This window comes from Petaurus breviceps, unplaced genomic scaffold, assembly GCF_028583685.1.
Source record: "Petaurus breviceps papuanus isolate PSGF00001 unplaced genomic scaffold, PetGlider_PUasm1.0 689, whole genome shotgun sequence".
Classification (NCBI taxonomy): Eukaryota; Metazoa; Chordata; class Mammalia; order Diprotodontia; family Petauridae; genus Petaurus; species Petaurus breviceps.
The window spans coordinates 7,706,809-7,719,511 of NW_027186458.1; the positions used below are offsets into that span (position 1 = coordinate 7,706,809).

The 12,703-nt window shown below is 43.2% G+C and overlaps 1 protein-coding gene across 5 annotated transcripts in view; it reads right to left on the bottom strand.

Annotated features, from left to right (window-relative positions):
- The window catches only part of NRG1 (neuregulin 1), a 219,443-nt gene that overhangs the window by 191,483 nt on the left and 15,257 nt on the right, over positions 1-12,703 (bottom strand). The gene's annotated exons all lie outside the window — the stretch shown is intronic.

A 12,703-nucleotide genomic window follows, 5' to 3' on the forward strand; every position in this document is an offset into this window, starting at 1 on the left:
TCACCATCACCTTCACCATCACCTTCACCATCACCATCACCATCACCATCACCAACACCATCACCATCACCATCACCATCACCATCACCATCACCATCACCATCACCATCACCATCACCATCACCATCACCTTCACCATCACCTTCACCATCACCATCACCATCACCATCACCTTCACCATCACCATCACCATCACCATCACCATCACCTTCACCATCACCATCACCATCACCATCACCATCACCATCACCATCACCATCACCATCACCATCACCTTCACCATCACCATCACCATCACCATCACCATCACCTTCACCATCACCTTCACCATCACCATCTCTAGAAACATTGTAAGGGGAAATGTTTCGGTGAGCTGATTGACTTAAACATAGCTTTTCTATGCAGAAATGTAAGGCAAACATAGGGCCTGAAATCTGAGCCTAAAAAACACAAGGTGAACTCAGTGGGTTGTTCTTCCCCAAGGGTTCTCTGATTTAGGCTTCCATACTAATGTTGGATTGTTACCAGCAGTCAAGTAACTCCAAGGTCAATTTCTGATGTGACCAAAGACTGAATCCCTGAGTACACATAGCTTGCTAGGTGTCACAGTGAATAGAGTGCCAGGCTTGAAGTCAGGAAGACAGCCTCAGATACTTAGTAGCTGTATGACCCTGGACAAGTCACTTAACCCTGTTTGCCTCAGTTTCCTCATCTGTAAAAATGAGCTGGAGAAGGAAATGACAAACCCCTCTAGTGCCTTTGACAAGAAAACTCCAAATAGAGTCACAAAGAGTCAGACAGGACTGAAACAATTTAACAACAATTTATGTTCAAGCAAATTAGAAATGATGTGGTTGTGCAAAGGTCAATGGAGTAATATGGGGAGAGAGTAAGGAAGATACGGAATATTGTCAGTAAAGAATCAGGCAGTGAAGACGTAATCAGAGAGAATGATGTCAAGGAAAAGAGGTGAGCCAGCCATGTAGGAAAAGCAAGAGATAGCTAACTGGGGGCCTGCTGGTGTCCTCTAGTCATTTCAGGAGATCTAGAAGAAAACAGGCAGCACACTGAGTGGAGTTCCTGGACAGGGCCTGAACAGGAAGGGGACAGAGAAATAGGCGGCAATCCTGAAAGCGGGCAACACTGAGCTTTCCCCGTACACCTATTCATTTCTCCTAATTAAACGTTTCCTTTGGTTTCTGTTGAATCCTAGCCCCCTCCTAGTATCTGTGATCACCTTGTACCCTCACAAAAACCCCCTGATGGGGACTGTACTGTTCTCTCCATTTGTCTGAACAAACTATTAAAGTTCAAAGACTAAGTGACTTCTGCTGAGACACACCCAGTGACTAGAGTCAAACCTGGAAAACCAGAACTCTTAACTCTTCTCAACTCCATCAAGTTGAAACCATCCTCATCTAGACACTGGTGAACAATATCGGGCTCAAAGAGAATTCACAAATATTGATTGCTATTCTTCTGAAGACAATGGTTCAACCTATGATTAGCACCACATCCTGCCAAAGCTGCATTCTGACACAAGTCTGGCCTGCCCTGCTTCTCACAAAGGGCACACATGCCTTTATCAGCAAATGACTTCTACCCCATCGATGACCTCCAGACTCTTGGACAAATACTAGCTCTGCTTGGGCTGAAAATGCCTCCATCTTCTCATAACAAAGATCTGTGGTTTTCACCTGCATTGCAAGTGCTGTGCACACAGTAAACTCTTACTAAATGCTTATGGACTGATTGTGAAACTTGTCTTTAACTTGCTTTCAAATAGTTCTTAGGTGCCATTTCACATCAAACGGGATCTGATCAGGGTTTGGTTAAGAGGAGTCAGCAATAAATTCTCTATGGAGATTAATGGAATCAGTGCAACTTTTCACATGCATTTTCACTTCCTCATCTATACCAAGGGATGTATAGACACTCCCCTCACCCAGCTTCTCACTAAACAAGCATCTTAAGAGGAAAGGAAGGTAACAATGACTCCACGTTGTGCATCTGATCTCATCTCAAGAATGAAAAGAAAGGTAGCTGAAACCTCTGTGGGAGATGGCCAAGTATCCCAGAGGTGCATGTGGCACGGTTAGGTCATATAGCTGGGCCAGGAAAGCAGATAGCACCTCAGTCATCCGAGGGTGTTTGGGGGATTTGTTTTTCTGTATGCCTGTTTAGCAGAAGGGACAAAAGATACTAATGAATAACGATGGAAATCCTTGGAAGTGTGGGATTCATATCTTCAGACAATCTTCATGAGCAATCCTAGCATTCTCTCTCATTCTCTTGTAATCTCTCACTGTCTCATTTTATTAGGTTACAGCGTGAAGACAAGGGATATGCTCAATGAGGTTTTAAAAATAATTGATAAATTAGGAAATCTTTCTGAACTAGCATGCTCCCTGACTTCAAGTCAACTAAAATCCAACAGAGGAGGAAAGTACAGGGGAAGCAAAGAAGCATGATAGGAGATAGAAGGCAAAAATGCCAAAGAGAGACAGATGATGAATGAGCTACAGGTGAATCTGGCATGGGACAGCTCATTTGCAGTGGGGGGGGGGGAGACAGCAGTCAACAGCAAGCATTGATTGAACATCTGGAACTATGGCAAGCATGGAGATCCCAAGCAAAGGGGAAGCTAGCCCCTGCCTTCAAATACCTCATAGTCTAATGGAGTAGTCCAGCATTATGGCAATATAGGGAGGAAAGTCCATCTTCAATTTGTTGTCATGAATCATTTATGATCCCACAAGCTGCTTATGGCTACCCTCCATAGACAGGCATGTATATATTTTTAGTTATTTTTCCTATTACCAAATATTCTTTTTTCCTTCCTTACCATCTCCCCCATAGGGGAAAAAAAGAAAAATGACATTTTTTAAACAAATGAGCAGTCAAGCAAAACAAATTTCCACCTTGGCTATGGCAAAGTATGTGTGCCATTGTACATATTAAATATTTAGAAGAACATATATTCTCATATTAAGCCACAGAAGACAATAAATACGTGCTTGTTAATGTGGTATTCTGAGGAACTTCTCAAGTCATAAGTTGAATGGGGTGCCTTGAAACACCAAAGGTAGTAGCTGTAGAGCTGGAAAGAATTTCTGAGGCCAAGGAGTTCAACAGCTTTGTTTAGCATATGAGAAACTGAGGACCTCAGTGTAGGTCATTTGCTTAGGGTCAGTGGGGTAAGAAGTGGCAGAGTCAGGGTCTTTGGCTCCAGCCTTGCTGGAGCACCCCACCCCCCCTGTCAGGAGGCAGGTCCCTCAAACTGTAGGTCTTCAAGTAAAGAAATGAGTGAGCTATCATAATGACGATTCATTTCACATATCAGGCTGCATAGATGGCACTGTGGGCTCTGCCACAGAATTCTGTGATTCTATCTCTCTGGGGCCCATTCCTTCATCTGTATTTGGTGGTCACGGAAGCAGAAAATTTGGCCACTCATATTTACAGGGTAATTTCTAATTTTTCTGTTCAAAAAGAATGTTGAAGAGATCAGGGCAAAAGCTGTCAAATTCAAAGTCATTGGTTCAAATTCCAACTTTGTGCCATCTTGGACACTTAATGGCTCTAGGTGTCAGTTTGCTAAACTGTAAAATATGGCAGTTGGACTAAATGACCTTTAAGATTCCTTGCCCTTCTAGAGCTATGACTGTGAGGCCAAGAATGATCAAAAACAATTGTCCCAATCCTTAGATGCTCCAGATCTCCACTATTCTTGGGCTTTCCAAGACTGAATTCTCTAATACTTCACTTACTTTTGCATGACCTATTGATTTAAAATAATTCAAAGAAGTGGCCCTCCATCATGCTAAGCACAAAAACAAACAAACAAAACACAAGGAGTTCTAAGATGTAGGCTGGACTCTGAAAATGGGGCTGATGGCATTCAGGATATGGGAATGCCCTCGAATTGTTCACTTGATGAGGTGTTTGCCTGAGACCATAAACCTTGCATTACTGCTAGGCCCAAATCTTTGTCACTCTTAACTTACCCAAGCCCTCCATTGTCTGGCAACTTCCCACCCTTGATCCTATCAAAATGTCTATACCCAAATCTGTTACCTTAAACTAGCCTAGCCTTCCATGGTCAGTCATCTCCAGGTAGCCTTCAGCTGAACACCCTTAATCCCATTCCTGAGTCTACCCTCAGTCCCCTTAAGATCCTCCTTTGACTCCTCCCCAAACCCCACCTCTAGACCACCTCTAGATCCATCCACAGTCTTTCTATATATATAAGATCTGTCTGTGCCAGATTGTTATGGCCCATTTGTCAATACAAGGGTTGCAAATACTTAGGCTCTTTAAGAGTCTACCCATTACGGTGAATCTTTGATAAATTTTGTTTTACTTTGGCTGAGAGAAGGCTTGAGTCAAATCCATTTATCAGGACTCAGTGTTTTGATATTTTGGGGTCTTGAGCATCCCTAAACCCCCAAATCTCAACAGGGCCAGGGAGGGGAACAAGCATTTATTATGCTCCACCTGTATGCTATGGTGCTTGGTCTTCACAACAACCTTATGAAGAGATGCTATTAGTGTGGTCCCCTTTTTACAGCTGAGGAAACAGCAGAAAACGATTAAGTGGCTTAAAGAACAGGGGCCTTTCTACTTCACTGGGATGTCTCCCTTGGTGGTCCACAGTGAGCAGAAATCCTTCAGAAGCAGGCTTATCCAGGCAAACAGAACGCCGCCCAAACTCTTGAGTTAAAGAAACAAATTCCCCCTCTTCTTTCTTTGTTCTCCATGTAATAATAATCACACGGTCCTGAAGAGTGACATAATTATTTAAATTAAATATTAAATTATATAATTATATTATGTATATATTTATATTATGTATTACATAATTATATAACGTATTATTACCTATAATATTGCATATTATAATGATTTTACATGTAATATATTCTATTTCAGAGAATATATTAATTATACATAATATATAACATATAGTGTGGATAGAGTACCTGGCCTGAAGTCAGGGAAGACTCACATTCAAGTGACCTTGGGCAAGTCACTTCACGCTGTTTGCCTCAGTTTCCTCATCTGTAAAATGAGCTAGAGAAGGAAATGGACAACTACTACAGTATCTCTGCCAAGAACCTCCCAAATGGGTTCACAGAAGAGGCAGATATGACAGATAATGAGTGTGTATGTATACATATATACACAGAGAGATAATTTCTACATTATGTATACAGATCAAAGCTTCTAAGGTGCTTCACATACATTTGACTGTCAAGTAAGCTAGTCTATTTTCTCCCCTTTTGGGGGGTGGGGTGGTTTAGGAAGAGAGATGACCAAATGCTAGCTTGTTCCCAGTGGGTGATTTGAGAAGAAAAGGAATTCCTGCCTTGCCCACAGGCTCCACCCTCTATTTGCATTCAGCAGGGAGGAATGCATGATAGAATAACTAGGTATGGTATTTTTTTAATTTGCTAAGGCTTTCCAAATATTATCTCATTTGATCTCAAGACTTCAAAAGGAGGTCAGTGCTATTACTGCCTTTCTTTCACAGATGAGGTCAACTAGGTGGGGAAGGATTTAGGAGACTGATCAGATTCCCTCTGCTGTATTTATTTAGCCACTTAAGTGTTGATGGCTGGATTTGAATTTAGGGCCTCCTGGCTCCATGTCCAGGACTCTCCACTGGCAATTACTTAGATGTCTGCAGACCCTGAAGGACACTGAGAAGCTCCTTCAGAATCATAGGCTGTTGGGTCAGGAAGGGCTTTTAGAGGCCATCTAGGGCACCCTCTTCATTATACAGAGGCCCAGTACACACTGGCCTAGTACTTTAGAATAATCTGTGGGAAGGGAGATCTTTGCCCCCTAACCCCATGGACTCATAGGTGGAGGTGTTCAGATGTCCAAAGGTTGATTTCTTAGCAGTTTGGACCTGAGGTTGGGAAGGAAGGGTATATTGAAGAGAAAGCTAGCCTGGGGTCCTGGAAACCTTCGAGGGAGCACACACAGCCCTCTCCCCAGGGCACCTCCCCTCCTCCCTCAAGCACCCTCTAAACTATATGCATTTTGCAAGAACAAAGAGATAAAGGTAGGTGAGGTTGAAATCAAGAGACTGAGGTTTTGAACCAACTCTGGAAAGCAGCTCATAGAGGGAGGCTGCCCCAGTCAGCCCAGATCTTGGAGACTTTCAATTAGATCACTGAGAAAGAAAGGATTAAATTCTTTGTTCTCCCTGGGAGGGGGAGAAACGAGGGGAATTTAGATAAAATTAGGAAAAACAAAAAGATCAAGATACAAATTTACATTGAGAAAGAAAATGAGGGCACAGAGGATGATGTCTGGGGCAGAATCCAACCCTAAGCCCAAAGAAACCAAACCCCCTCTGCGATTCTTCTCTGCGCCAGGGTCCCCAGCTCCACGTGGCAGCTGTCCAACATTTTGCCTGCAGGTCAGTGATTATCAGAGTAAAAAAAGAATTCAACTTTTCAATCAATCAGCATAAAATCGTTTATTAAGTGCCCAGGAGGTGGAAGACTGTTTTAGCACTGGTGCTAATCTGGAGAGACAGCCTTTCCTCCCCAAGGAATGAGAAGGTTCCCAGATAGCCAGAAGGAATTAAGAGAGCCTAGAGAGACTAGTGGACTAGCCTACATCAGAACGGAATTAGTCTGGCTCTACCTCAGGCTAAATCAATCACACTAAACAGAAGAAGATCGGGTGTAGGGTGTCGGGGAGGTCCTTCCGCTCCCCCTCTGGGCTGGGCAAAGGGAGGTTCCTGGGTATCCCATTCATAAACTTGTTTATATCAGCTCCTTCAGGACAGAAACCTAATCTGGGAAGCGTAACAAGCTTTTGATTTGGAGTCAGAGAACCTGGATTCCAATATTTCCTCTGCTATGGGCTAGTCACCTGATTTCTCTGGGATTCAGTGTCTGTATTTGTAAACTGAGGCGGCTGGGGCCAGATGACAAGCATTTCTAAAGCACCTGAGCTATGTACCAGGCACAGTGCTCAACTGTGGGAGTACAAATACAACTCAACAACATGACAAGGCAGTCAGAAGAACTGTTTGACTCTGAAGTACCATCCTTAGAGTAGCCTGGCACCAGGAGAGTCAGCCCGGGGAACGACTGACCTGAACACAGGGTGGTGAGGACAGAGGATGGCAACAGAACTCAGTGTTTTCAGGCTGTCATGTACAAAGGGGATTCATTTCCCCCCTGATGGCCATAAGGACCAGAAGCAGTAGCAATTGAGCAGAAGTTTCAGTGGAAGACAAAATTTCCAAGAAGCTAGTTGGTGCTTTGGGGCCAGGAAGAGTGCTTTCAAATGCAGCCCCTGGGCAAGCCCACTGGTACAAATGGGGATGTACCAGAATGGTGGGGATCTTACCCTTTTTTTAGGAGGATTACCATTGCAGATTAAAACCTGGGAGTAACTAGGAAGTAAATGGAGAGGCCCAGATGAGCCACCCAAAACACCGAATATTTAATGTCCTTTCCCACTGTGACTCATCTAACCCTAATTCCATTTTATCTGGAATGAACCTAAGCCCCCTTGGTCAGGCACTGGGGATAACAGAGAAAATACATCCCTGTGGTCAAAGCCCCAGAATCCATTGTTCTCTTGACAGATCCTGTCAATGACTCCTCCTTTCTGTGGTCTCACATTTCTTGAACACAATTCTGGTGTTGTCCCCACTGTTGCACCCCTCGATCCAATCCCACGATTCTCTAAGAGTTATCCTGGAGTGGGGATGGTGAGGAGTTCCATAACACATTTCCTTTCCCCTAAAACATAGCTGTGCTGGAGCTTATAAAGTTAACCAGACTGAATCTTTCTTCACCTTAAACAACTTGGTCATTTGGAGATGAGCAAAAGCAGAATCCGAAAGCCAGCAACACAAAGTATATGGGCTCAGCCGGTTCCGTGAACTTTACAATTCTCTTGAAAATAATGGTGATAACAACTGACTCGAAGGAAGCCTTCCTATCCAAACCAGTCCTGGAAGGTTTGGTCTGTTTGAAACAGACAGGAGGGAGAGCCCAGAGTGCCCGGGCCCTCTAAGAAATCCCAAATTCCCCATCAGCCAGTGACCAAGCACCAAGCCCAGCACACAGGATTTTTATGTCGAATGTAACTTTATGCACTGAGGAGAACGGAAACATCTGGACAGGATTAGGAGTTCTCTGCTCGCCAGGGGCATGGGACAAATCCCTTCAGGCTAAGTCTCACCCTTGACCTGCCAAACACGATTACGGCAGGCCAGCCACTTCCCCAGGCTCCACAGCTGCTCGCCTCCCCCTCTCGCCTAATAAACATCCCATTCCATCCCAACCGTGATCCTACCCAGAGTCAGAAAGAGCACATGTGGCCACAGCCCTGGGGGGAGGGGGATGAGGGGAAAGATAATAGAGAACTGAAAGCAAAGGGGTGTGGCCTCCCAGCTTCCCCAGAGATGGTGTGAGGTGGGTTCAAGGCTTCCCTCCAGCCCCTTTGGGGAGCAGTAGGGAAGGTGGCATTCTGTGAGGGGAGGAGCCCTGGGTTGGGATCAAATCTTAGTTCTGTTTCTTCCTATTTAGAGGCGCGACCATTGGCAAGTTGCTGTTTTCCTGTGCCTCAGTGTCGTTTTCTGTAAAATGAAGGGCCACAGTATAGCAGGAGGGAGGCCAGATTTGGCATTGTTTGTTAAGATGAGAAGATGGGATAGGAATGGCTAGCTCCTAGTCTGACTTTATAAACTCATGGAGGCCTGGTAGCATGCCAGCAACATTGCACAGTGGCTTTTAGAATATCACCAGGGAAGCATGCCAGGGGCATTTGATATGGCAGGAAAGGTACCAGTTCTGGGGATAATGGGTCTGGAAGGACGCGAGCCTGGAGGGAAGAGCAATTGAGAAAAGCAAAGTTCCTGGTTCCTGGGACCCAGAAGGTTCTCTGGTGCTTTCCATACCCTATCCACCCCTTCCCCAAATGCTCTGTGGCCATCCCTCCTTTCTAGGGCTAGAATCAAGAAACTCACAGGGAAATCCAATTCTCCTCCACAGTAGATAATGATGCATTGGGCAAGGCTCATAGGGCCACTGGAAGGAGAGGTTCTTTATAAATCCTACAAATGGGAACTATCATTATAATGAGGGTTTTCTGCTGGGATTTTGGATGGACGTGATCCTGGGTCAAGTTCCTGTTCTACTATTTCGAGAGGACACACATGAATAAGCTTTCAAGCTAAAACTTATTAATATATCATAATCATCATCTTTTGTTTTTGAGTTGTTTCAATCATGTCCAATTCTCCGTGACCCCATTTTGGGGTTTTCTTGGCTAAGATATTGGAATGCTTTGCTGTTTCCTTCTCCAGCTCATTTTACAGATGAGGAAACTTAGGGAAGATAGGGTCCACTTGTCCAGGGTCACACAGCTAGTAAGCATCTGTGGCCAGAGTTGAACTCAGGAAGATGTCTTCCTGATTGCAAGACCAGTGCTCTATTCACTGTGAAACCTAGCTGCCCTCATTATATTGTTACTATCATTTTATGCATATATGTATGTGCCCTCTGATATCTATGCATATTGAAGTCTGTTCACACATACTTTTGCTTTCTTTTTCTAAGTCTTTATGTTTATACATTCTGTGTAGTTTGGATGTTGCCTATTCAGAATGGCAACATCTATTGAAAACATAGTTCTAAAATATTTATGATACATGTTACTTCTGCATGTTTTTAAGTAACACTTTTGACAATGGTAGTGTTCCAGTTCCACTAGTTTATTTATTCTGGGCCTCTAAATTGTCAGGGGTTGGCCTTTGTCATATGCAGATTTGATAACTCTGCTTATGAAGGATAGACAGCTTCTAGTTTAGAATTTTGGCCATTTGATCAGATTATTAAATAGGTATTCATTGGTTGAAATCTCCAGTGATATGCTACATAGTGTCTACTATTTCCTTCAACAATTCATATCAATCAATATGTTTGGGCTAATTAGGGTGCTTTTTGGTGGTGATGACCTGGTCTTAATAGCAATATCATAGATCCCTCCATTTCTGGAACCAAGTCTGTATGACTCAATCATTTGTTCAAGAGTTTGCTGTCAGGTGGCTCAGCAAGTAAGAGCACTGGCCCCAGTGTCGGGATGACCTGGGGATCGAATCCTTGGCTCAGACACTTAGCACCACACCCAGAAATAACTGGCCGTGTAACCTTGAGCAAGTTACTTAACCCCAATTGCTTTAAAAAAAAAAAGTTTGCTGTCAGCATTTTGTTGACTGAGTTCATGTGGTTTTTGCCCATGGAGGACCTTTTGCTTCCCCTCTTGGAACGTAGCCATTTTATAGGCTATCTCTGCAGGTAAACCAGTATGAGTGGCACTGGAGACATCCTGGGGCATGTGCTTAATGCTCTCTGAAATTGCGTCTGTTGTTCCAAAGCCATTTCTTTTTCATGTAATCGAAGTTATCTAATTGTAACTTTTGCAATTGCCTCTATAATTTGGTTGGTGAAGGATCGATCATCTTCTGCTCATAGCAATGAGGGGTATATGATCTGCTTCTCTTCTAAAGTTTTATATGATGATCTTTAATATTAATGTCATATATTTCTTCAAGTGTTTGATGTGCTTAAACTATTCCCTGAAAATATCTATCAATCTTCTTCTGCCTTTTTTTTAAAGAACTAGTCATCTTTCCAGAGCTGTCTTGTGATAATGAACTCTATATTTCATTAATATTGTTTTGTTCTGTTCTGTTTTGTCTGAGGGGGGACCTTTGTTATTATAGTAACCATTGTCATCTATTTATTGTTCCATACACTGAGGCTAAAACTGACTGTGTTTTACACACTGAAAGTGTTCTTTCCATTGGTCTTTGGCTCCAGGATGCCTCAAGGTCCACATACATAGCTTCAGTTTTCTCTCTGATAGCCTTATGATTGATGCCTTTGCCTGGAGAAGACCAAAGCATGTCCAAGTATCACCTTAATCCATTGGTCCAATGTGACCTCCGGATTCAAGCCCAAAACACTCAGTCTCCATTTTTTATTTGTATTCATTTTATACTTGTTAATTCCTTTTTTTTAATTGGAAAGGCTTCTGTAAGATAAGATGATTGGTTTTGTTTCTCAGTGAAGCCTTATCATTTGCTGTCATCTGGAGGCATTGAGCGATTAGTACAATATTTGGGGGCAAGCCATACTTCCTTTACTTGGAAACCACACTCATTTCTATTGAGGAAGGAGGACAATGGGCTCAGAACTGAGCTGAATAATGGGCATAGAGGGGATCCACGGGAAGTGCTGCATTCTATGCCAATGGGTCCTGCCATTGTGTTTGTGGCATGGTTAAAATAGGACACATCTTAAACATGTGGGCATCCAATGGTCTACTTTTCTCCTTATACCCAGGCCTTTCCCAGATTTGCCATACATGACTAAGCCCTCAGGTAATATCTGTTATCATACTATTGTTGTGGTTACCTCTACGATCTAATTTTCATCTTTTTAAATAGAATTCAGATGGAAACGATCTGAGGATTAAGCCACTTCCTGGCTAATGTTCTGGATGGATAATATGAATGGTTTTTGTCACTGAATAGGGGGAATGAAATACATATACGCACACACAATACACATGGATACACACATGTGTGTATCCATGTATATGCATGTATGATATATGTATGTACACACACACCATCATCATCCTAGCTGAAGAGAAGATAGTCCTGTCTTAAGTAAAATAGAAGCTCCTTGAGGGCAGATGCTGTTTTATAAAATCGTCTTTGTATGGTGTCTTGGCACTTGGCATGGTGTCTTGCATGTAGTAGGTGCTTAAATGACTGGTGGATTGGATTGTGTCTGTAAACTTGATAAACACAGCCAGATACCAAAGGAAAAACAAACTCTGCCTAAGACATATTTATACAAGAATATATATACACGTCTATCTGGTTCAAGCCATCAAATCAGAATGCTAAGAACCTCAGTTCAGACTTGCATGGTGTCCCTGAGTTATCTGGCCTTTCAAGACCATTCCCTGGTTAAAAGGAGCATGGGAATTCCAATGACTAAGTGTTTAGGGACTACTGATCTTCTGGCAAGGTATTGCCAGTCACATTGCCAAATCACATCATTCCTTCCCAACACTGAAACATGAGGGACTGACTTGGGGAAAGGTCTCTCTTGAGTGCCAAAACAGTGCTCTCCAGCTCACTTACACTTCCTATTAGAGAACTAGTCCAAAACCAGCTCACTTTGCCTACAGAGGTTTGCTAACCTTGTCTATGTAGGTCTAAATGTGCCATCTTTGGATGACTCCCAGAAGTGGGGGGACCACTTAATTGCCATCTAGCCTTTTTGTGGGTGGTTAGTATCACCCCTAAGGTTTGAGTGCAAACTTCCTCCACCAGGTCCTCCATTTTGCACCATCCCAATGCAGCATGGCCGCTTGGCTTAGACTGGTCCCCATTCTGGTCCTCCCACTGACCTTGTGGATGGGTGGTTGAAGTTCTTTTCTCTAAATTTGCTCAGTAGCTAATAAGGGATGAAGAGGAAGTCAGCTGTTAAAGTAAGAATACTGACCCATGCAGCCACTTTTAAGTCTGATGCCCCAATAACTTGCTACTCTCATAGCTTCAAAAAGGACAGAACTTGGTTTCAGCACTTTTTGTCTGTGAAATCCATGCTGCCAGTCAATTAAAACCTTTGTCTTCTTGGCCTCATGC